This window comes from Dendrobates tinctorius, unplaced genomic scaffold (assembly GCF_039654945.1).
Source record: "Dendrobates tinctorius isolate UK_male_01 unplaced genomic scaffold, ASM3965494v1 ptg000019l, whole genome shotgun sequence".
NCBI classification, from domain to species: Eukaryota; Metazoa; Chordata; class Amphibia; order Anura; family Dendrobatidae; genus Dendrobates; species Dendrobates tinctorius.
Genome location: NW_027361687.1, coordinates 25337773 through 25364943, shown reverse-complemented (window position 1 = coordinate 25364943; position 27171 = coordinate 25337773).

Below are 27171 nucleotides of genomic sequence, written 5' to 3'. Positions count from 1 at the left end.
GACTGTATGGCTCCTGTCAGGTATATATTATTGTAGATATAGACTGTACGGGCTCCTGTCAGGTATATATTATTGTAGATACAGACTGTACAGGCTCCTGTCAGGTATATATTATTGTAGATACATACTGTATGGCTCCTGTCAGGTATATATTATCGTAGATACAGACTGTATGGGCTCCTGTCAGGTATATATTATTGTAGATATAGACTGTATGGCTCCTGTCAGGTATATATTATTGTAGATATAGACTGTATGGCTCCTGTCAGGTATATATTATTGTAGATATAGACTGTATGGCTCCTGTCAGGTATATATTATTGTAGATATAGACTGTACGGACCCCTGTCAGGTATATATTATTGTAGATATAGACTGTATGGGCTCCTGTCAGGTATATATTATATTAGATATAGACTGTATGGGCTCCTGTCAGGTATATATTATTGTAGATATAGACTGTACGGACCCCTGCCAGGTATATATTATTGTAGATATAGACTGTATGGGCTCCTGTCAGGTATATATTATTGTAGATATAGACTGTATGGCTCCTGTCAGGTATATATTATTGTAGATACAGGCTGTATGGGCTCCTGTCAGGTATATATTATTGTAGATATATACTGTATGGCTCCTGTCAGGTATATATTATTGTAGATATAGACTGTACGGGCTCCTGTCAGGTATATATTATTGTAGAAATAGACTGTATGGCTCCTGTCAGGTATATATTATTGTAGATATAGATTGTATGGCTCCTGTCAGGTATATATTATTGTAGATACAGACTATATGGCTCCTGTCAGGTATATATTATTGTAGATACAGACTGTACAGGCTCCTGTCAGGTATATATTATTGTAGATTCAGACTGTATGGGCCGCTGTCAGGTATATATTACTTTAGATATAGACTGTACGGGCTCCTGTCAGGTATATATTATTGTAGACATAGGCTGTACAGGCTCCTGTCAGGTATATATTATTGTAGATATAGACTGTACGGGCTCCTGTCAGGTATATATTCTTGTAGATACAGGCTGTACGGCCTCCTGTCAGGTATATATTATTGTAGATACAGACTGTACGGGCTCCTGTCTGGTATATATTATTGTAGATATAGACTGTACGGGCTCCTGTCAGGTATATATTATTATAGACTGTACGGGCTCCTGTCAGGTATATATTACTGTATGGGCTCCTGTCAGGTATATATTATTGTAGATACAGACTGTATGGGCTTCTGTCAGGTATGTATTATTGCAGAAATAAACTCTACTGGCTCATGTCAGGTATATATTATTGTAGATACAGACTGTATGGGCTTCTGTCAGGTATATATTATTGTAGGTATAGACTCTATGGCTCCTGTCAGGTATATATTCAGGTATATATTATTGCAGATACAGACTGTACGGGCTCCTGTCAGGTATATATTATTGTAGATATTGACTGTATGGGCTCCTGTCAGGTATATATTATTGTAAATATTGACTGTATGGGCTCCTGTCAGGTATATATTATTGCAGATACAGACTGTACGGGCTCCTGTCAGGTATATATTATTGTAGATATAGACTGTACGGGCTCCTGTCAGGTATATATTATTATAGACTGTACGGGCTCCTGTCAGGTATATATTACTGTATGGGCTCCTGTCAGGTATATATTATTGTAGATACAGACTGTATGGGCTTCTGTCAGGTATGTATTATTGCAGAAATAAACTCTACTGGCTCATGTCAGGTATATATTATTGTAGATACAGACTGTATGGGCTTCTGTCAGGTATATATTATTGTAGGTATAGACTCTATGGCTCCTGTCAGGTATATATTCAGGTATATATTATTGCAGATACAGACTGTACGGGCTCCTGTCAGGTATATATTATTGTAGATATTGACTGTATGGGCTCCTGTCAGGTATATATTATTGTAAATATTGACTGTATGGGCTCCTGTCAGGTATATATTATTGCAGATACAGACTGTACGGGCTCCTGTCAGGTATATATTATTGTAGATATAGACTGTACGGGCTCCTGTCAGGTATATATTATTGTAGATGCAGACTGTATGGGCTTCTTTCAGGTATATATTATTGTAGATATTGACTGTATGGGCTCCTGTCAGGTATATATTATTGCAGATACAGACTGTACGGGCTCCTGTCAGGTATATATTATTGCAGATATAGACTTTACGGGCTGTCAGGTATATATTATTGCAGATACAGACTGTACGGGCTCCTGTCAGGTATATATTACTGTAGATATAGGCTGTACGGGCTCCTGTCAGGTATATATTATTGTAGACTGTACGGGCTCCTGTCAGGTATATATTATTGTAGATATAGACTGTACGGGCTCCTGTCAGGTATATATTACTGTAGATATAGACTGTATGGGCTCCTCTCAGGTATATATTATTGTAGATACAGACTGTACGGGCTCCTGTCAGGTATATATTACTATAGGTATAGACTGTATGGGCTCCTGTCAGGTATATATTATTGCAGATACAGACTGTACGGGCTCCTGTCAGGTATATATTATTGCAGATACAGACTGTACGGGCTCCTGTCAGGTTTATATTATTGCAGATACAGACTGTACGGACTCCTGTCAGGTATATACTATTGCAGATACAGACTGTACGGGCTCCTGTCAGGTATATATTATTGCAGATACAGACTGTACGGGCTCCTGTCAGGTATATATTGCAGATATAGACTGTACGGGCTCCTGTCAGGTATATATTACTGTAGATATAGGCTGTACGGGCTCCTGTCAGGTATATATTGTAGACTGTACGGGCTCCTGTCAGGTATATATTATTGTAGACATAGGCTGTACAGGCTCCTGTCAGGTATATATTATTGTATAGACTGTACGGGCTCCTGTCAGGTATATATTATTGTAGATACAAGCTGTACAGGCTCCTGTAAGGTATATATTATTGTAGACATATGCTGTACAGGCTCCTGTCAGGTATATATTATTGTAGATATAGACTGTATGGGCTCCTGTCAGGTATATATTCTTGTAGATACAGGCTGTACGGGCTCCTGTCAGGTATATATTATTCTAGATACAGACTGTACGGGCTCCTGTCTGGTATATATTATTGTAGATATAGACTGTACGGGCTCCTGTCAGGTATATATTAGACTGTACGGGCTCCTGTCAGGTATATATTACTGTATGGGCTCCTGTCAGGTATATACAGTGGGGCAAAAAAGTATTTAGTCAGTCAGCAATAGTGCAAGTTCCACCACTTAAAAAGATGAGAGGCGTCTGTAATTTACATCATAGGTAGACCTCAACTATGGAAGACAAACTGAGAAAAAAAAAATCCAGAAAATCACATTGTCTGTTTTTTTTTCATTTTATTTGCATATTATGGTGGAAAATAAGTATTTGGTCAGAAACAAGCAATCAAGACTTCTGGCTCTCACAGACCTGTAACTTCTTCTTTAAGAGTCTCCTCTTTCCTCCACTCATTACCTGTAGTAATGGCACCTGTTTAAACGTGTTATCAGTATAAAAAGACACCTGTGCACACCCTCAAACAGTCTGACTCCAAACTCCACTATGGTGAAGACCAAAGAGCTGTCAAAGGACACCAGAAACAAAATTGTAGCCCTGCACCAGGCTGGGAAGACTGAATCTGCAATAGCCAACCAGCTTGGAGTGAAGAAATCAACTGTGGGAGCAATAATTAGAAAATGGAAGACATACAAGACCACTGATAATCTCCCTCGATCTGGTGCTCCACGCAAAATCCCACCCCGTGGGGTCAGAATGATCACAAGAACGGTGAGCAAAAATCCCAGAACCACGCTGGGGGACCTAGTGAATGAACTGCAGAGAGCTGGGACCAATGTTCAAGGCCTACCATAAGTAACACACTACGCCACCATGGACTCAGATCCTGCAGTGCCAGACGTGTCCCACTGCTTAAGCCTGTACATGTCCGGGCCCGTCTGAAGTTTGCTAGAGAGCATTTGGATGATCCAGAGGAGTTTTGGGAGAATGTCCTATGGTCTGATGAAACCAAACTGGAACTGTTTGGTAGAAACACAACTTGTCGTGTTTGGAGGAAAAAGAATACTGAGTTGCATCCATCAAACACCATACCTACTGTAAAGCATGGTGGTGGAAACATCATGCTTTGGGGCTGTTTCTCTGCAAAGGGGCCAGGACGACTGATCCGGGTACATGAAAGAATGAATGGGGCCATGTATCGTGAGATTTTGAGTGCAAACCTCCTTCCATCAGCAAGGGCATTGATGATGAAACGTGGCTGGGTCTTTCAACATGACAATGATCCAAAGCACACCGCCAGGGCAACGAAGGAGTGGCTTCATAAGAAGCATTTCAAGGTCCGGGAGTGGCCTAGCCAGTCTCCAGATCTCAACCCTATAGAAAACCTTTGGAGGGAGTTGAAAGTCCGTGTTGCCAAGCGAAAAGCCAAAAACATCACTGCTCTAGAGGAGATCTGCATGGAGGAATGGGCCAACATACCAACAACAGTGTGTGGCAACCTTGTGAAGACTTACAGAAAACGTTTGACCTCTGTCATTGCCAACAAAGGATATATCACAAAGTATTGAGATGAAATTTTGTTTCTGAACAAATACTTATTTTCCACCATAATATGCAAATAAAATGAAAAAAAAACAGACAATGTGATTTTCCGGATTTTTTTTTCTCAGTTTGTCTCCCATAGTTGAGGTCTACCTATGATGTAAATTACAGACGCCTCTCATCTTTTTAAGTGGTGGAACTTGCACTATTGCTGACTGACTAAATACTTTTTTGCCCCACTGTATTATTGTAGATACAGGCTGTATGGGCTCCTGTCAGGTATGTATTATTGCAGAAATCAACTCTACTGGCTCATGTCAGGTATATATTATTGTAGATACAGACTGTATGGGCTTCTGTCAGGTATATATTATTGTAGGTATAGACTCTATGGCTCCTGTCAGGTATATATTCAGGTATATATTATTGCAGATACAGACTGTACGGGCTCCTGTCAGGTATATATTATTGTAGATATTGACTGTATGGGCTCCTGTCAGGTATATATTATTGTAGATATTGACTGTATGGGCTCCTGTCAGGTATATATTATTGCAGATACAGACTGTACGGGCTCCTGTCAGGTATATATTATTGTAGATATTGACTGTATGGGCTCCTGTCAGGTATATATTATTGCAGATACAGACTGTACGGGCTCCTGTCAGGTATATATTGTAGATATAGACTGTACGGGCTCCTGTCAGGTATATATTATTGCAGATACAGACTGTACGGGCTCCTGTCAGGTATATATTATTGTAGATGCAGACTGTATGGGCTCCTGTCAGGTATATATTATTGTAGATATTGACTGTATGGGCTCCTGTCAGGTATATATTATTGCAGATACAGACTGTACGGGCTCCTGTCAGGTATATATTATTGTAGATATAGACTGTACGGGCTGTCAGGTATATATTATTGCAGATACAGACTGTACGGGCTCCTGTCAGGTATATATTATTGCAGATACAGACTGTACGGGCTCCTGTCAGGTATATATTACTGTAGATATAGGCTGTACGGGCTCCTGTCAGGTATATATTATTGTAGACTGTACGGGCTCCTGTCAGGTATATATTATTGTAGATATAGACTGTACGGGCTCCTGTCAGGTATATATTATTGTAGATACAGGCTGTACGGGCTCCTGTCAGGTATATATTACTATTGATATAGACTGTATGGGCTCCTGTCAGGTATATATTATTGCAGATACAGACTGTACGGGCTCCTGTCAGGTATATATTATTGCAGATACAGACTGTACGGGCTCCTGTCAGGTATATATTATTGCAGATACAGACTGTATGGGCTCCTGTCAGGTGTATATTATTGCAGATACAGACTGTACGGGCTCCTGTCAGGTTTATATTATTGCATATACAGACTGTACGGACTCCTGTCAGGTATATATTACTGTAGATATAGGCTGTACGGACTCCTGTCAGGTATATATTACTGTAGATATAGGCTGTACGGGCTCCTGTCAGGTATATATTATTGTAGACTGTATTCAAAACATTAAAATCATGAAAAATAACACCCACAGGTAACAGCTCTATCAGTGACCTACTGCCCACACTGAAAAAATATTGCAACATTTGTTAATAGTGAGCTGTACTGCAGGTTGTGAGTTCAGAAGCAGAGGATATAAGTACAGAGATACATTGCTATGTACAATGTATCTCTATGTTCCTATATTGTACAGTTGAAGAAAATATATTTTTTATGTAAAATAAACTTTAAAAAATGCCAATTTCAATAACCTTTTCATCCCCCCAGTATTTTTTTTTTTAACTTTAATGACCAGACCACTCCTGAGAAATTTCACCACTGTACCATGTTTTCTCCATTTGTGGATAATGGGTCTGACTGTGGTTTTATAACCTTTTCCAGACTGATAGATCTGAATTACTTTCCATCTCATTTGTTCATGAATTTCTTCGGATCGCAGCATGATGTCTACCATTTGAGGATCTTTTTGTCTACTTCACTTTGTCAGGCAGATCCTATTTAAGTGATTTTTTGATTGAGGATAAGTGTGGCAGTAATCAGGCCTGAGTAGGGCTACGGAAACAACTTTGCTTTTCAAAGATGTGACAAACCATAGTTAAAAAAAAAAGTAGGGCCCTGTAATTTCTTCCCAATTAATAAAGACCTTCATTTACAAATTGAATTTTGTGTTTACTTGTGCTATCTTTGTCAAATATTTTAATTTGTTTGTGACTCTGAAACATTTAAGTATGACAAACATGCAAGAGAGTAAAAAATCAGGAGGGGTGGGCAAAAGGTATTTCACATCACTGTACACTACCGGGCTACACAGATTTTTATATGAAGTATGTACCCACCACATCTCCTGTATATACAGTAATGACCCCCTACAAGTAGTGACTTAACCCCTTCCCGAACAGCGACAGCGTATGCATCATGAAAGTCGGTGCCAATCCGACCAATGACGCATATGCTGTGTCACGGATTCAAAGCCCCCCTGTGGGTCAGGTGACCGGGGTCAATGAAAGGTCACCCGACCCGCAGATACAGGGGGCTTTGTACTTCACCACAGGGGGGTTGCGTCGCCCCCATGTGGCTACAATTGCTCTGATTGGCTGTTTCACTTTTAACAGCCAATCAGAGCGATAGTAATATTTCATCAATGAAATTTGATGAAATATTACAAACCAGCCATGGCCGATGCTGCAGTAGTATCAGACATGGCTGGAGACACCGATCTGACCCCCCCACACACGGTTAATGTGGGCGATCTACCCCCCGCCGCTGAATGACAGCGGCGATCGGCTACCGCTGTCATCATCTGCTCCCCTCACCTTCCCTCCGCTCCCCTCGCCTTCCATTCACCTCCCCTCCCACCCCCCGTACCTTTCCGAGAGCCGCCGTCGCTCCTGGTGTCCCGCGGTCCCGGGCTCCGCCATCTTGGAAAATGGCGGACGCATGCGTAGTGCGCCCGCCGGAATCTGCGGCTGCAGATTTCATTTATTCATTTTGATCACTGTGATAAACTTTTCACAGTGATCAAAGTAAAATAAAAAATAAACCCCTCCTTGGAATTAGGGGTGTGTTGGGATTAGGGTTGGGATTAGGGTTAGGCGTGTGTTGGGTTAGGATTAGGGATAGGGATGTGCTGGGATTAGGGTTGTGGTTAGGGGTGTATTGGGGTTAGGGTCAGATAGAATTGAGGGGTTTCCACTGTTTAGGCACATCAGAGGGTCTCCAAACGCGACATGGTGTCACCATTGATTCCAGCCAATTTTGCGTTCAAAAAGTCAAATGGTGCTCCCTCCCTTCCAAGCCCCTACATGTGCCCAAACAGTGGTTTACCCCAACATATGGGGTATCAGCGTACTCAGGAAAAATTGCACAACTTTGGGGGTTTAATTTCTCCTGTTACCTTTGGGAAAATAAAAAATAGCGTGCTAAAAAATCATTTTTGAGGAAAAAAAATGATTTTTTATTTTCACTGCTCTGTTATAAACTTTTTTGAAGCACTTGGGGGTTCAAAGTGCTCACTACACATCTAGATAAGTTTCTTAAGGGGTCTAGTTTCCAAAATGGTGTTGTGGTGGGTTTTCCCTATTTAGGCACACAGGGGCTCTACAAACGTGACATGGCGTCCGATAACGATCGGAGCTAATTTTCCATTCAAAAAGTCAAATGGCGCTCCTTCCCTTCCGGACCCTGCCATCCACCGAAACAGTGGTTTATGACCACATATGAGGTATCTGTGTACTCTGGAGAAATTGCCCAACAAATTTTAGGATCCATTTTATCCTGTTGCCCATATGAAAATGAAATAACTGAGGCTAAAAGAAAATGTGAAAAAAAGTACTTTTTTTTACGGATCAATTTGTGAAGCACCTGGGGGTTCATTGTGGTCACTATGCATCTAGATAAGTTCCATGGGGGGCGGGGTCTAGTTTCCAAAATGGGGTCACTTGTGGGGGAGCTCCAATGTTTAGGCACACAGGGGCTCTCCAAACGCGACATGGCAACCGCTAAATATTACAGCATATTTTCCATTCATAAAGTCAAATGGCGCTCCTTCCCTTCTGAGCCCTGCTGTGCACCCAAACAGTGGTTTATGACCACATATGAGGTATCTGTGTACTCTGGAGAAATTGCCGAAAAAATTTTAGGATCCAATTTTATCCTGTTACCCATATGAAAATGAAAAAAATTGATGCTAAAAGGAAATTTTTGTTGGAAAAATTAAAATGTCCATTTTTCCTTCCACGTTGCTTTAGTTCCTGTGAAGCACCAGAAGGGTTAATCTTCCTGAATGTAGTTTTGAGTAGCTTGAGGGTTGCAGTTTTTAGAATGGTGTCACTTTTTGGTATTTTCTGCCATATAGACCCCTCAAAGTTACCTCAAATGTGAGGTGGCCCCTAAAAAAAATAATAATTTTTTTTGTAAATGTTGTTGTAAAAAATGAGATCACTGGTCAACTTTTAACCCTTATATAACTTCCTAAAAAAAAAAATTTTGTTTCCAAAATTATGCTGATGTAAAGTAGACATGTGGGAAACGTTATTTAGTAACTATTTTGTGTCACATAACTCTCTGGTTTAACAGAAATTCAAAGTTTGAAAATTGCAAAATTTCTGATTTTTTTCACAAATAAACGCAAAAATTATCGACCTAAATTTACCACTAACAAAGCCCAATATGTCTCAAAAAAAATCTCAATCGCTAGGATCTGTTGAAGCATTCCTGAGTTATTATCTCATAAAGGGACACTGGTCACAATTGCAAAACATGGCCTGGTCATTAAGGTCAAAATAGGCTGTCATGAAGGGGTTAAAATACAATGACCAACTTTCTACTCTGCTTTCTGTGCCACTTTGAGGCATGGCAGGCACAACGTAGGAATATTCTCACGTGTGGCCTGAGGCACAGCCTCGAAACGTCCTCACGTGTGGCCTGAGGCACAGCCTCGAAACGTCCTCACGTGTGGCCTGAGGCACAGCCTCGAAACGTCCTCACGTGTGGCCTGAGGCACAGCCTCGAAACGTCCTCACGTGTGGCCTGAGGCACAGCCTCGAAACGTCCTCACGTGTGGCCTGACGCACAGCCTCGAAACGTCCTCACGTGTGGCCTGAGGCAAATGTGAATAACATCTTATACTCACTTACGGGGCGGTCTGGTATTATGTTTGTCACTGTTCTTCTTCCAGTACAGTCCTCCTTCCCGTGGATAATGCATCCTACATCATCCACACAACCTCCCCCATGACGCTTCTGTGCAGGAACACGTCTCTGCCCTGCCAATCACAAAGCAAAGTATTGCAAAGCACAGATAGAAGTGAGTCTGCACCGAAGCGCGATGGAAGACACTGTGTGGATGGACTTAGGACGTGTCGTCGACTCAAAGAAAGAAGGACAGTGATAGAAGAGGAGGAGGCACCAGATTAAGACTAGTGAAGCCCATTGGATGGGACTGACCCGCAGGCAATTCTAATAAAAAAAAAAAGTTATGCATTCTAGAATGTTGTGTATATATAAGGGCATTCAGATAGTGGTCATGCTTCATAAAAAGCTGTATATAGAGGGTATACAGGTAGAGGTCGTACTATATATACAGCATCCTAGAATGCTGTATATGGCGACATACAGGTAGTGGTAGTACTTTATACGGGGGAGCCATAAACAATGATTGAATACCCTGTAGTAAATAAACAGCAATAATGCATGAAAATATAAGGTACTTGGTTAACACTCTTGATTTAAAAAAAATGCAAAAGCCATAAGCCATCTACCACTTCACAGTGACCCTAATTGGGACAGTGATAACTAATATTAAAAACCTAAATAAATTGATGTGGTTTCCCATTCCTGTGTGTCCACTATTTGGGCCTAATCCTTATCCACAAGCTAGTCACAGGACAAAGCGGTAAGGTTTTTAATATTAGAGTTAGGACTGTCCCAATTACGTCACCGTGAAGTGGTGGGATGGCTTTGGCGTTTTTTTTTTTTTTTTTAATAAAGAACATGTCCCCTATATTATTTTCAGGCACCATGCCATTTACTGCAGGGTATTCCATCACGTTTGTGTTTTTTTTTCTGTTCAGTGGCCAGTGTGAACGTGCGCTTATACGCTCCATACACACCAGTTTATCGTTTTTTATGGGGAATCCTGGTGACAGGTTCCCTTTTGGCAGGCTTACATCTATGCAGCTTGTACAAGTGAACTTCACTGTCTCAAAAGTGGTTTACCTGTCTAACCCTGTTATTACAGTACCCTACATGTGTTACACAGATGCATCATAGGCTTGTCCATGCATGAAATAAAAAGCTAAATTACAACATGAAGACTTAAATCTGAGCAATGTTTTATTTACATTCAGAACCAGCTTAAGAGGAACAAATTAAGATTTCCCACAGAAATTTCAGACTTTTACTTACAGAAATATTGGCTAAATAACATTCTTACATATATAGAAACCTTTCTAGTTTTATAAAAGTGCATTTTTTTGCATTGAAAACTTTTGCTTGTTTCATGTAATGCATTTCTTATGTATTGTACAACTGTAATATGCTGTTGGTGCATGCGGGCAGGACTGATGGGTCTGTGGCTCGGCCCCCCGGGGTCTGCTTCCGGTGTCTAGGACCAGATATCATAATACCAGCCTTGAATAGTGAAGGAAACGGCAGTCAAACCTGAGAGGCATCCAAGGTGGGAACGCCCCGTCATGCCAAAGGGAATTTGCTACATTCAGGCGTAGTAGACCAGCACTGATGGGTTTGTGGTTGCCAGGAGGGGGTTGGGCCTGAAGGAAGGTTTCTTTTCCTGGCGGGTAGGAGAGTTGTCCTGTTGGTTGCTTTTTTGGACTGAACATTTCCGAAACAACCACAATTGGACTGTGCACCTCTTGGGAAGCAGTTTAGTCTTCTGTTGCAGAAGAAAAGTACTCTTAGGCTAAGTGCACACGTTGCAGAAAATTTCTGCTCAAAAACCTGAATCCCTTCCCAGAAACCGCACCTATTTTTCTGCAGCGTTTTTTCCGCAGCGGTTTCTAAACGCATAGAAGAAGCCAAAACCGCGGAAAAACCCGCAAAATTAATGTGCATGCTGCGTTTTTTACCGCGATGCGGTTTTTTCGCGGTAAAAAACGTATCAATGTGCACAAAAAGTGCAAAATGCATAGAAATGACTGTGCAGCTTATTTTTAGCGGTTTTATAGTGAAAACCGCGGTAAGCACCGCTAAAAAAAACGCTGTGTGTGAACACAGCCTTAACCTGATAGGTAGAGGGCAGGATGTACTAGAAAGTTGGCGTGCATGATTGTTCAGGGCGCTGGTGGTGTGGCCCGGCCATCAGAGGCTAGACGAGATCCTGTTTTTTTTTGTTTTTTTTTAAAGAGTAGGGTCGCAGGAGCCTCAGTCAAACGTGGAGGCCGCATGAATAGGAAGGGTTCCCCAGGAGATGTCCATATTGCTCAGGGGAAAACTAGGACATACAGTTGTGGCCAAAAGTATTGACACCTCTGCAATTCTGTCAGATAATACCCAGTTTCTTCCTGAAAATGATTGCAAACACAAATTCTTTGGTATTATTATCTTCATTTAATTTGTCTTAAATGAAAAAACACAAAAAGAATTGTCCTAAAGCCAAATTTGATATAATTCTACACCAAACATAAAAAAGAGGGTGGACAAAAGTATTGGCACTGTTCGAAAAATCATGTGATGCTTCTCTAATTTGTGTAATTAACAGCACCTGTAACTTACCTGTGGCACCTAACAGGTGTTGGCAATAACTAAATCACACTTGCAGCCAGTTGACATGGATTAAAGTTGACGCAACCTCTGTCCTGTGTTCTTGTGTGTACCACATTGAGCATGGAGAAAAGAAAGAAGACCAAAGAACTGTCTGAGGACTTGAGAAACCAAATTGTGAGGAAGCATGAACAATCTCAAGGCTACAAGTCCATCTCCAAAGACCTGAATTTTCCTGTATCTACTGTGCGCAGTGTCATCAAGAAGTTTAAAGCCCATGGCACTGTGGCTAACCTCCCTAGATGTGGACGGAAAAGAAAAATTGACAAGAGATTTCAACGCAAGATTGTGCGGATGTTGGATAAAGAACCTCGACTAACATGCAAACAAGTTCAAGCTGCCCTGCAGTCCGAGGGTACAACAGCGTCAACCCGTAATATCCGTCGGCGTCTGAATGAAAAGGGACTGTATGGTAGGAGACCCAGGAAAACCCCACTTCTTACCCCGAGACAAAAAAAAGCCAGGCTGGAGTTTGCCAAAACTTACCTGAAAAAGACCAAAACGTTTTGGAAGAATGTTCTCTGGTCAGATGAGAGAAAAGTAGAGCTTTTTGGGCAAAAGCATCAACATAGAGTTTACAGGAGAAAAAAAGAGGCATTCAAAGAAAAGAACACGGTCCCTACAGTCAAACATGGCAGCGGTTCCCTGATGTTTTGGGGTTACTTTGCTGCCTCTGGCACTGGACTGCTTGACCATGTGCATGGCATTATGAAGTCTGAAGACTACCAACAAATTTTGCAGCATAATGTAGGGCCCAGTGTGAGAAAGCTGGGTCTCCCTCAGAGGTCATGGGTCTTCCAGCAGGACAATGACCCAAAACACACTTCAAAAAGCACTAGAAAATGGTTTGAGAGAAAGCACTGGAGACTTCTAAGGTGGCCAGCAATGAGTCCAGACCTGAATCCCATAGAACACCTGTGGAGAGATCTAAAAATGGCAGTTTGGAGAAGGCACCCTTCAAATATCAGGGACCTGGAGCAGTTTGCCAAAGAAGAATGGTCTAAAATTCCAGCAGAGCATTGTAAGAAACTCATTGATGGTTACCGGAAGCGGTTGGTCGCAGTTATTTTGGCTAAAGGTTGTGCAACCAAGTATTAGGGTGAGGGTGCCAATACTTTTGTCTGGCCCATTTTTGGAGTTTTGTGTGAAATGATCAATGTTTGGCTTTTTGCTTCTTTCTCTTTTGTGTTTTTTCATTTAAGACAAATTAAATGAAGATAATACTACCAAAGAATGTGTTTGCAATCATTTTCAGGAAGAAACTGAGTATTATCTGGCAGAATTGCAGGGGTGTCAATACTTTTGGCCACAACTGTATTTGTCTTGTCCCTTCATTTTTTTTTAATGGAGCCCCCTCACTGCCTGGTAGGATATACCTCTCCTGAAGATTTCAAATCCTAGCCTTTACACAGACTTTCGGGTGACTGGCAGGTAACTGATTTGTCTTCCCTCCCTACTCTATCTGGCTATGGGGGGGGCGAGAGGGTAAGGGGATTAGTGGCAAGGACTGTCCGCTGGAAAACCGCAAACACTCTTGATGTGTTAGGGCCCTGCCTCGTAGACCACAGATATGGTAGTGACAATGATAGTGATAACTCCACTCTGTCACCCTTAAAAGCCATATCTGAAAGAAAAAGGGAAATCATTAATAAAAAAATCAAGACCTAAGGCAGAAACCAGCCAGGGTTGTCCGGACCCATGTCTGCCTCCTACTAACACCAAGCTAAAACGGATTAGCTTCATGCCCGTTGGTGTACCTGTGGCGCCCCTGAGGGTTCAGTCGCCACAGAGGTACTGCACCCCCTCCTGAGGTGTGGTACCCCACCATCCAGGTAAGGTGGAGACTCCTAACCACACTCCAACACCTGCACCCCACACCACAAAGTAGTGTAGCAAAGCACCCATTGGTAGCTCCCTGCTTGGAACATGAAACGTGCTGGGAGGCAGGTGGAGCTTAGTTTACACTAAAGAGCGGGAAGAGTGAGGATTTAGTCAGTCAGGCTGACAGAAGGTCAGAGAGTGAGCTGAGAGATCCCCAGGAGTGGGATGGAAGGAAGTGCTGCAGCAGGTCACAGTAACCTGGGTCTGCTGGCACAGGAAAGAAAGCCTGATTGTCCATGAAAGGGTTAGAGGAGAACCCCTTCCAAGTTCTAAGCGCAAGGCCGGGGTCCGGTCCCCGATGTTGTATGGATACTAATGGTCCTGCAGCAGACACCGGAGGAATAGGAAGCTGTAAATGCTCGATTCCCACACAAGACTTGGGGGCACAACAGCACAAAGATAGTGAGCCGGGACTTGGTAGTCAGGAGTCCCCGAAGCAGGCTACAGCTGTCTGCCGTACAAGTAAGGTTCATAAGAACATCTGACAGGAGGAACTCCAATGTAACTCAGTACTGAGAGGACTTCACATAGGCGCTATAAGAGATGTTCAAAAAGGCACATGTTGGCGGAGTGTTGGAACGGAGTACTTCATCTTGCCTGGAGGTTGACTGAGCCCCTGACCTGGAGGACACGGCATGGATGCGGGCACTACAGACAGTGAGTAGAGCTTTGGAACTACATGCGCTGGTGTCCTCCACTTATTCCTGCGCCAACACTCGGCACTGCTACATCACTGTGTCTGACACTGCATCATCTGCGTCTTGCCCACTATCTCTACATCTACTCTGCCCTGGGAATACAGCCCTGCCTGTGGAGGGTTATAACATCTTGGCTGCACCACACCATCAGTCCTAGAGGATCTGCTTGCAGCGTCGGCTCAACACCTCCCTTCCTGACATCAGACGTACTATCCCGTCCATGGGACTCGGGCCCCTATGCCCATGGACGGGATAGTACGTTTAGCACGATCAGCGGTGCCCACTTGGTGAGCGCCACTGATCGCGGCCGGGTGTCAGCTGATTATCACAGCTGACACCCGGCACTATGTCAGGGACGGTCACGGACCGCCCCCGACACGTTAACCCCTTGCACACCGCGATCAAACACGATCGTGGTGTACCGGGGTTAAAGGGAAGCATCAGCAGGGAGGGGGCTCCCTCCGTGCTTCCCTGAGCTCCCCATGGCAGCGCAATGTGCAGCGCTGCTGCAGGGTCTCTATCCCTGCAGGCCCCCGAATCCAGATTGCTGATCTGTCACAGTGATCTGTGATGTGACAGATCAGCGATCTGTCACAGGACAGTGATGTCCCACCTGGGACAATGTAATAAAGTTAAGAAAAAAAAAAAAGTTAAAATAAAAAAAAAAAAAAAAAATATTCCCCAATAAATTCATTTTTTTGGAAATAAAAAAAAATAAAAATAATAATAAGTACACATTTGGTATCGCCGCGTCCGTAACGACCTGCCCTATAAAACTGTCCCATTACTTAACCCCTTTAGCGAACCTCTTAAAAAATAAAAAACGAAGCAAAAAATAATGATTTATTACACTGGGGAACGCAATTTTTTAGGAGTTAGGTCAGACAACTGTTCTTAATTTTTGGATGCTGAATCCAGAAATGATCTCAGTTTTTCTCTATCACGTCAAGTTTTTGAACTATAGGATTTTTGTCTTCTCAAAAATATGTAAACTACTGTACCTAAAAAGTTTGTTTTTTTTTAAATAGTACAAATATGAACAAAAAATGAAATATATAAGAAATAGGCATGACAAATGTTTTTTTAACACTATCATGTTTTTTTTACAAAGGATATATATATATATATGTATGCAAGTATTTAAGGTAAAAATGTACATTTATAGCTTTTTCTGGAGTGTTAAACTTGAGGACAATCACGTTTGATGCTCCAGCAATAGTCAGCCATCATATGTACATCCCATCTACCCTGGTAACGGTCTTCCATAACCTTCAAATCTTGGTGAAATCGTTCACCTTGCTCATCGCTAACAGCACCAAGATTTTCCGGAAAGTTGGCAAGATGGCAATGCAGAAAATGTAGTTTAATACTCATGTTGCAACCAAGCGCTTTGTAGCTCTCCAATAGTTTCTGAACAATTTCTTTGTAATTACTTGCACGTGTATTTCCAAGAAAGTTCTTGACGACGTCTTTGAATGATAACCAAGCATTCTTCTCAAGATCTGACATAGTCCCGGTGAAATGTTCATCTTTGATGAGCTGTCGAATTTGTGTACCATCAAACACACCAGCCTTGATTTTTTCAATGGACAGTCCAGGAAGTGCCAACATGATGTACTTATAACAGTCGCCGTCAGTTGGCAATGCTTTTACAAATTGCTTCATGAGACCTAGTTCTATGTGCAGAGGTGGGAATAGTATATTCTTCCTGTCAACAAGTGGCTGATGTAGAATGTTAGGATCTCCAGGTTTAAGACCAGATCTTGGAGGCCAATTCGACTCAACCCAATGCTTTTCTCGAGCTCTGCTATCCCACATACAGAGAAAGCAGGGATACTTTGTGTACCCACGTTGCTGACCAAGAAGCAAACCATTTTAAGGTCAACACAGATGATCCAATTGTGTGTGTCATATTTCAATAACTCAATAACTCTCTTTACATCTCCATGTTGTTCACGAAGAGAGACAGAATGCCCAATAGGGACTGCACCAAATAAATTGCCATTGTGTAGAAGGACACACTTAAGATTCCGCTTTGAGCTATCAATAAACAGTCGCCATTCATTTGGATTGTACATTGAAAGCCCTAATTCTTGTAGTAAACCAGGAATATTATGGCAAAACACAAAACCGCTGTCACACCGAAAGTACTGCAAAAATGTACTTTCTCTAGTACGAAAGTATGATACCTTCGCTCCTTGTTCAAGTAACTGTTTCTCATTCAGCCTTGATGCTAGTAATTCTGAAGCTTTTTTTGATAAGCCCAATTCACGTGCTAAATCATTTAACTCGTGCTGATCAAATCCCTTACGAACTGAATCCTTATGACTTTCAAATTCTGCATCATTGCTGTCACTGTGTTCGTCAACATCACTCAGAACTTCTAGAGATGGTAGCTGTTCGAAAACTGGCACTGGAATTTCAGCTGAATGAGGCATTGGTCTGATAGCTGACGGTAGATTTGGATATTCTATTTTACTTTTATTTTTCCTGTTAAATCCTGATGTTTTCACTAAACAGAAGTAACAGTCTGTGGAATGACTTTTTTGCTCTCTCCACACCATGGGGATACCAAATGCCAACTTTTCACGTGTTCCTTTGGTCCACATCCGTAAACTCTCGACACACTGCTTGCACACTATGTGAGGGGCCCATGGCTTATCTTGATCACAGAGTTTTACTTTAAAATATGCAAAATATGCTTGTTTGACAAATGCACTGATGTTTGCCCTTTGAACTGGAATAGTGAAAACACCACAAATATAGCAGAAGGAGTCAGGGTTGTTTAGGCATTTACGACGAGAGGAAGAAGGAGCAGACATGATCTGAAACAAAGGAAATATGCACATAAGTAAATAAAACACAGATGGAAAGTTACAAGCTTTGAAAACTAACAAAGAAAAAAAATCATAAAAGATATATAAATTACAACTAAGCGCCCAATGTAAAGAGAAAAGCTATCACAAATCCTATTTATTCCTACTATGATACATTTTTTGTGTAAAGATATTGATAATTATGACGTATTGGGAGCTGTACACACCTCTCACCACACTGCCTCAGTTGTGACTACTCTTACAAGTTGCCACGTAGCTCTATATGAGTCGAATTGTACTCCGAAAACAAGTCTTATTACAGAAATCAGTGCAATTGTGCTTCTATGGCAGGTAAGTTGAGGAAAAACTTGACGTGATAGAAAAAAACTGACATTTTTGGAATCAGCATGCCAATTTTAGTATAAATCAGCTCAAAAACCTAACTCAACAGAAATTTTTTTTCAAATTGTTCCCCAGTGTTATCATACTGCCGAACAAAAAGTGCAATAACGCGCGATCAAAAAGACGCATATAAATATCCATGGTACCGCTGAAAACGCCATCTTGTCCCGCAAAAAACGAGCCGCCACACAGCATCATCAGAGAAAAAATTAAAAAGTTACAGCTCGCAGAATAAAGAGATGCAAAAATAATTTTTTATATAAAATTGTTTTTATTGCATAAAAGCGCTAAAACATAAAAAAACGATATGAGGCATCGCTGTAACCGTACTGACCCGAAGAATAAAACCGCTTTATCAATTTTACCGCACGCGGAACGGTGTAAATGCACCCCCCAAAAGAAATTCATGAAACGCTGGTTTTTGTTCATTCTGCGTCCCAAAAATCGGAATAAAAAGCGATCAAAAAATGTCATGTGCCTGAACATGATACCAATAAAAACGTCAACTCGTCCCGCAAAAAATAAGACCTCACATAACTCGGTGGGTCAAAATACGAAAAAATTATAGCTCTCAATATGTGGTGATGCAAAAACTATTTTTACAATAAAAAGCGTCTTTTAGCGTGTGACCCCCCGTTATCACCCCCTTAGTTAGGGAAAAATAATAAAATTAAAAGAAAATATTCATTTCCATTTTCCCATTAGGGTTAGGGTTGAGCTAGGGTTACGGGTGTGTTGGGGTTAAGGTTGGAGTTAGAATTGGGGGGTTTCCTGTTATGAGCTCATTTTCTGCTTCACCAGTTGAGAGTTCTCCTTCCGTTCTCCCTCTGGTGGTGACAGGAGGTAGTGAGGTTGGTTTAAGTGGTAGTGATCTGCCACCTGATGAGGAAGATAACGACTGAATCTCTGGAGTATCAGCCTGGATATAAGACAGCCGACGCCCTATCCTGGCGCTGGTGATTCAGTCTGCTTTTCAGGTCTTGGACTTCAGCTCTCTTCCAGTCTTCTTAAGTTTGTTTTTTGCTAATGTTCACACTTGTGCTTGTTGGTCAATTCAGTTTCTTGTGTGGTCAGCTTGCCCCTGCTGGTGTTATGCTGAACTTCCACTCCTATTTATCTGTATTTGCCAATTTGCCTTTTTGTCCCTTATCAGATTGGTCTCTTTTTGCTCTGTTTCAGAATATTTCAGAGTGCTGATATAGTGGGAGAAGTCTAGTGACTTCAGGGTTAATTTTGCTATCAGACGTGTTGGACATTATTTTGGTAGGGTTTTTTGGCAGATTCCAGACAGTGGCTTTCCTTTCCTGTCCTTTCTAGTTAGTCGGGCCCCATCGTTTGCTCAGCCTATTTTCCTGCTTGTTTTCATCTTGCTTCACCGTCAATACATGTGTGGGGGCTGTCTCTTCCTTTGGGGTCTGCTCTGGGGCAGTTAGTTATCCCTTTTCTTGCTTTAGGTTTATGTAGACCTCCGGCGGTGATGAGGCGTCTAGGAGCAACGTATGAACGCTCCACTGCTACTGTTAGTTGTGTGGTTAAGATCAGGAATCTGCATAGTTACCAACCTCTCTGATTTTCTGGGACTTAGCTTTTTGTTGTTCCTCCTCGGTGACCCATTCATAAGTTTCCACTGTTTGGGCACATCAGGTGCTCTCCAAACGCAACATGGCGTCTGATCTCAATTCCAGCCAATTCTGCGTTGAAAAAGTCAAATGGTGCTCCTTCCCTTCCAAGCTCTGCCATGCGCCCAAACAGTGTTTTACACCCCCACATATTGGACATCAGCCTACTCAGGACAAATTGCAAAACAACTTTTGGGGTCCTATTTCTCCTGTTGCCCTTAGGAAAATAAAAAATTGGGGGCAAAAATATAACTTTGTGGGAAAAAATGATTTTTTTATTTTCATGCCCGGGCATTATAAACTTCTGTGAAGCCCTTGGGGGTTCAAAGTGCTCACCACACATCTAGATAAGTTCCTTAACACCTTCCTGACATCCGACGTACTATCCCGTCCATGGGACCCGGGCCCCTATGCCCATGGACGGGATAGTACGTCTACCGCGATCAGCGGCGCCCACGTGGTGAGCGCCGCTGATGGCGGCCGGGTGTCAGCTGATTATCACAGCTGACACCCGGCACAATGTGTCAGGGGCGGTCACGGACCGCCCCCGACACATTAACCCCTTGCACACCGCGATCAAACATGATCGCGGTGTACCGGGAGTTAAAGGGAAGCATCGGCAGGGAGGGGGCTCCCTCCGTGCTTCCCTGAGCCCCCCACGGCAGCGCAAAGTGCAGCGCTGCTGCGGGGGGCTCTTTCCCTACAGGGAGCTGGCTTCCTCAGTGCCTGCAAAGCGAAGGCATGAGCAAGCCTTCGGCACTGCCTGTGACAGATCGCTGATCTGTCACAGTGATCTGTGATGTGACAGATCAGCGATCTGTCACAGGACAGTGATGTCCCACCTGGGACTATGTAATAAAGTAAAAAAAAAAAATAAAAAAAAGGGTAAAAATAATTTTAAAAAAAAAATCGCCAAATAAATTAGTAAAAAAAATATATATATATTCCCCAATAAATTCATTTTTTGAAAAAAAAAAAAAACAATAAAAGTACACATATTAGGTATCGCCGCGTCCGTAACGACCCGCCCTATAAAACTGTCCCATTAGTTAACCCCTTTAGCGAACCCCTTAAAAAATAAAAAACGAAGCAAAAAATGATTTATTATCATACCGCCAAACAAAAAGTGTAATAATGCGCGATCAAAAAGACGCATATAAATATCCATGGTACCGCTGAAAACGTCATCTTGTCCCGCAAAAAACGAGCCGCCACACAGCATCATCAGCAAAAAAATAAAAAAGTTATAGCTCGCAGAATAAAGCGATGCAAAAATAATTATTTTTTATATAAAATAGTTTTCATTGCATAAAACCGACAAAACATAAAAAAATGACCCAAATGAGGTATCGCTGTAACCGTACTGACCCGAAGAATAAAACCGCTTTATCAATTTTACCGCACGCGGAACGGTGTAAACGCACTCCCCCAAAAGAAATTCATGAAACGCTGCTTTTTGTTCCTTCTGCATCCCAAAAATCGGAATAAAAAGCGATCAAAAAATGTCACGTGCCCGAAAATGGTACCAATAAAAACGTCGACTCGTCCCGCAAAAAATAAGACCTCACATGACTCGGTGGGTCAAAATACGGAAAAATTATAGCTCTCAATATGTGGTGATGCAAAAACTATTTTTACAATAAAAAGCGTCTTTTAGCGTGCGACAGCTGCCAAACATAAAAACCGCCATAAATAGTAAATCAAACCCCCCGTTATCACCCCCTTAGTTAGGGAAAAATAATAAAATTAAAAAAAAATGTATTTATTTCCATTTTTCCATTAGGGCTAGGGTTAGGGCTGAGATTAGGGTTAGGGGTGTGTTGGGGTTCGGGTTGGAGTTAGAATTGGGGGTTTCCACTGTTTGGGCACATCAGGGGCTCTCCAAATGCAACATTGCGTCTGATCTCAATTCCAGCCAATTCTGAGTTGAAAAAGTCATATGATGCTCCTTCCCTTCCAAGCTCTGCCATGCGCCCAAACAGTGTTTTACCCCCACATGTAGGGTATCAGCCTACTCAGGACAAATTGCAAAACAATTTTTGGGGTCCAATTTCTCCTGTTACCCTTAGGAAAATAAAAAATTGGGGGCAAAAATATCATTTTTGTGGAAAAAAATGATTTTTTTATTTTCACGTCCGAGCGTTATAAACTTCTGTGAAGCACTTGGGGGTTCAAAGTGCTCACCACACATCTAGATAAGTTCCGTGGGGGGGTCTAGTGTCCAAAATGGTGTCATTTGTGGGGGGGTTTCCACTGTTTAGGTACATCAGGGGTTTTCCAATCGCGACATGGTGTCCGATCTCAATTCCAGCCAAAAACGTCAAATGGCGCTGCTTCCCTTCCGAGCTCTGCCATGCGCCCAAATAGTGGTTTACCCCCACATGTGGGGTATCAGCGTAATCAGGACAAATTGCACAATAACTTTTAGGGTGCTGTTACCCTTGGAAAAATAAGAATTGAGGGTGAAAAGAACATTTTTGTGGAAAAAATATGATTTTTTAATTGTACGGCTTTATGTTATAAACTTCTGTGAAGCCCTTGGGGGTTCAAAGTTCTCACCACATATCTAGATAAGTTCCTTGGGGGGTCTAGTTTCCAAAATGGGGTCACTTGTAGGGGGTTTCCACTGTTTAGGTACATCAGGGACTCTCCAAACGTGACATGGCGTCCGATCTGAATTCCAGCCAATTTTGCATTGAAAAAGTCAAACGGCGCTCCTTCCATTCTGAGCTCTGCCATGCGCCGAAACAGTCGTTCCCCCCCCACAAATCAGGTATCAGTTTACTCAGGACAAATTGCACAATAACTTTTGCAGTCCAATTTCTCCTGTTACCCTTGGTAAAATAAAAAAAATTGAACCTGAAGTATTTTTTTTGTGAAAAAAAGTTAGATGTTCATTTTTTTTTAAATATTAAAAAAAATTCCTGTGACGCACCTAAAGGGTTAATAAACTTCTTGAATGTGGTTTTGAGCACCTTAAGGGGTGCAGTTTTTAGAATGGTGTCACTTTTGGGTATTTTCTATCATATAGACCCCTCAAAGTGGCTTCAAATGTGATGTGGTCCTAAAAATAAAATGGTGTTGTAAAAATGAGAAATCGCTGGTCAACTTTTAGCCCTTAACTTCCTAACAAAAAAAAATTTTGGTTCCAAAATTGTGCTGATGTAATGTAAACATGTGGGAAATGTTACTTATTAAGTTTTTTGTGTGCCGTATCTCTGTGATTTAAGGGCATAAAAATTCAGTTGGAAAATTGCTAAATTTTCAAAATTTTCGCTTTTTTCACAAACAAACGTAAGTTATATGAATGAAATTTTACCACTAACATGAAGTACAATATGTCACGAGAAAACAATGTCAGAATCACCGGGATCCATGGAAGCGTTTCAGAGTTATTACCTCATAAAGGGACAGTGGTCAGAATTGTAAAAATTGGCCCGGTCATGAACGTGCAAACCACCCTTGCAGGTAAGGGTTAACATTCATCCCATTTTACAATGGAGCCCCAGGGCCACGGACCGGGTCACAGCTCCCGTGACAACTCCCATTGAGATCAACGGGCCCGGTACCGAGTATCCCGCTAGCCCTGGTATGGGGCGATCCATACCCTCCTAGCATAAGCAGCATACAACCGTAGTTTTGTGTGCCCCAATGAAGCATTAACCACCATGCACACCAACCAGAGGGCCACACAGGGTAACCCCCCCTGTCCAATCATAAACCTCCACCTCACACTAATCAGTGGACCCCACAGGATAAACCCATCAAAGCCCAAATGACCCCTTCCCCAAGCGTAAATCCCCATCATGCACCCTCCACGCCCATGCAAAACCCCCCATTGGATGCCCCTCCCCCACAGCATAAGCCCCCTATCGGCCGTCCACACGCCCCCAAGCATAAGCCCCCTATCGGCCGTCCACACGCCCCCAAGCATAAGCCCCCTATCGGCCGTCCACACGCCCCCAAGCATAAGCCCCCTATCGGCCGTCCACACGCCCCCAAGCATAAGCCCCCTATCGGCCGTCCACACGCCCCCAAGCATAAGCCCACTATCGGCCGTCCACACGCCCCCAAGCATAAGCCCACTATCGGCCGTCCACACGCCCCCAAGCATAAGCCCCCTATCGGCCGTCCACACGCCCCCAAGCATAAGCCCTCTATCGGCCGTCCACACGCCCCCAAGCATAAGCCCCCTATCGGCCGTCCACACGCCCCCAAGCATAAGCCCCCTATCGGCCGTCCACACGCCCCCAAGCATAAGCCCCCATCGGCCGTCCACACGCCCCCAAGTATAAAATCCCATTAGACGTCCACCACCCAGCATAAACCCCCAATCGGACGTCCACCCCCCGGAATAAACCCCCATCAGACGCCCCCCCCAGCATAAACCCTCATTGGACGTCCACCCCCTTAAGCATAAGTCCCTATTGGATGTCATTCCCAGCATAAAACAGTCATTGGACATCCACCCCCCGCATAAAACCTCATCGGACGTCCACCCCTAACCCCTCCCCAGCATAAACCTCATCGGACGTCCACCCCCCCCTTAACCCCTTACCTACAATGGACGTAATATTTCGTCCATGTGACCCTGGACGGAATATTACGTCACAGCGATCAGCGGCGCCCACGTGTTGAGCGTCGCTGATCGCGGCCGGGTGTCAGCTGATTATCACAGCTGTCACCCGACACAATGTGTCAGGGGCAGTCACGGACCGCCCCCGACACGTTAACCACTTGCACACCGCGATCAAACACGATCGCGGTGTACCGGGGGTTAAAGGGAAGCATCGGCAGGGAGGGGGCTCCCTCCATGCTTCCCTGAGGCCCCCACGGCAGTGCAATGTGCAGCGCTGCTGCGGGGGGCTCCTTTCCTGCAGGTCCCTGGATCCAATATGGCGGAGGGGACCTGCAGGAAGCTGGCTTCCTCAGTGCCTGCAAAGCGCAGGCATGAGGAAGCCTTCTGGACTGCCTGTGACAGATCGCTGATCTGTCACAGTGATCTGTGATGTGACAGATCAGCGATAATAGTAATAAAGTAAAAAAAAAAATTAAAAAAAATTGTAAAAATAATTAAAAAAAAAATAAAAAAAAAAAAAAATCGCTAAATAAATTAAAAAAAAAAAAATATTCCCCAATAAATTCATTTTTTGGAAATAAAAAAACAAAAAAAACAATAAAAGTACACATATTTGGTATCGCCGCGTCCGTAACGACCCGCCCTATAAAACTGTCCCAATAGTTAACCCCTTAAGCGAACCCCTTAAAAAATATAATACGAAGCAAAAAATGATTTATCATACCGCCGAACAAAAAGTGCAATAACGCGCGATCAAAAAGACGCATATAAATATCCATGGTACCGCTGAAAACGTCATCTTGTCCCGCAAAAAACGAGCTGCCACACAGCATCATCAACGAAAAAATAAAAAAGTTATAGCTCGCGGAATAAAGTGATGCAAAAATAATTATTTTTTATATAAAATTGTTTTCATAGCATAAAAGCGCCAAAACACAAAAAAACGACCTAAATGAGGTATCGCTGTAACCGTACCTGACCCGAAGAATAAAACCGCCTTATAAATTTTACCGCACCCAGAACGGCGTAAACGCACCACCCAAAAGAAATTCATGAAACGCTGGTTTTTGTAAATTCTGCGTCCCAAAAAACAAAATAAAAAGCGATTAAAAAATGTCACGTGCCCGAAAATGGTACCAATAAAAACATCAACTCGTCCCACAAAAAATAAGACCTCACATGACTCGGTGGGTCAAAATATGGAAAAATTATAGCTCTCAATATGTGGTGATGCAAAAACTATTTTTACAATAAAAAGCGTCTTTTAGCGTGTGACAGCTGCCAAACATAAAAACCGACGTAAATAGTAAATCAAACCCCCCGTTATCACCCCCTTAGTTAGGGAAAAATAATAAAATTAAAAGAAAATGTATTAATTTCCATTTTCCCGTTAGGACTAGGGGTGTGTTGGGGTTAGGGTTAGAATTAGGGGTTTCCACTGTTTGGGCACATTAGGGGCTCTCCAAATGCAACATGGCGTCTGATCTCAATTCCGGCCAATTCTGCGTTGAAAAAGTCAAATGGTGCTCCTTCCAAACTCTGCCATGTGCCCAAACAGTGTTTTACGCCCACATATGGGGTATCAGCCTACTCAGGACAAATTGCAAAACAACTTTTGGGGTCTAATTTCTCCTGTTACCCTTAGGAAAATAAAAAATTGGGGGCAAAAATATCATTTTTGTGGAAAAAAATGATTTTTTATTTTCACGCCCGGGCGTTATAAACTTCTGTGAAGCACTTGGGGGTTCAAAGTGCTCAGCGCACATCTAGATAAGTTCCATGGGGGGGGGTCTATTTTCCAAAATGGGGTCACTTGTGGGGAGTTTCAATAGTTTAGGTACATCAGGGGCTCTCCAAAAGCAACATGACACCCGCAGACCATTCCATCAAAGTCTGCATTCCAAAACGTCACTATTTCCCTTCCGAGCCCCGACATGTGCCCATACAGTAGTTTTCTCCCACATATGGGGTGTCAGCGTACTCAGGACAAATTGGACAACAACTTTTGGGGTCCAATTTCTCTTGGTACCATTGGGAAAATAAAAAAAGTTGGTGACTAAAAGATCATGTTTGTGGAAAAAATACGATTTTTTTTATTTTCACGCCCAGGCATTATAAACTTCTGTGAAGCACTGGGGGGTTCAAAGTTCTCACCACACATCTAGATAAGTTCCTTGGGGGGGTCTAATTTCCAAAATGGTGTCATTTGTGGGGGATTTCCACTGTTTTGGTACATCAGGGGCTTTCCAAACGCGACATGATGTCCGATCTCAATTCCAGCCAAAACCGTCACATGGCGCTGCTTCCCTTCCGCCATGCGCCCAAATAGTAGTTTACCCCAACATGTGGGGTATCAGCGTACTCAGGACAAATTGCACAATAACTTTTAGGGTCCGGTTACCCTTGGTAAAATGAAAATTGGGGGTGAAAAGATCATTTTTGTGGAAAAAATATGATTTTTTAATTGTACCGCTGTACGTTATAAACTTCTGTGAAGCCCTTGTGGGTTCAAAGTTCTCACCACGTATCTAGATAAGTTCCTTGGGGGGTCTAGTTTCCAAAATGGGGTCACTTGTGGGGGGTTTCCACTGTTTAGGCACATCAGGGGCTCTCCAAACGCGACTTGGCGTCCGATCTGAATTCCAGCCACTTTTGTATTGAAAAAGTCAAACGGCGCTCCTTCCCTTCTGAGCTCTGCCATGCGCCGAAACAGTGATTCCCCCCCACATATCGGGTATCACCGTACTCAAGACAAATTGCACAATAACTTTTGCAGTCCAATTT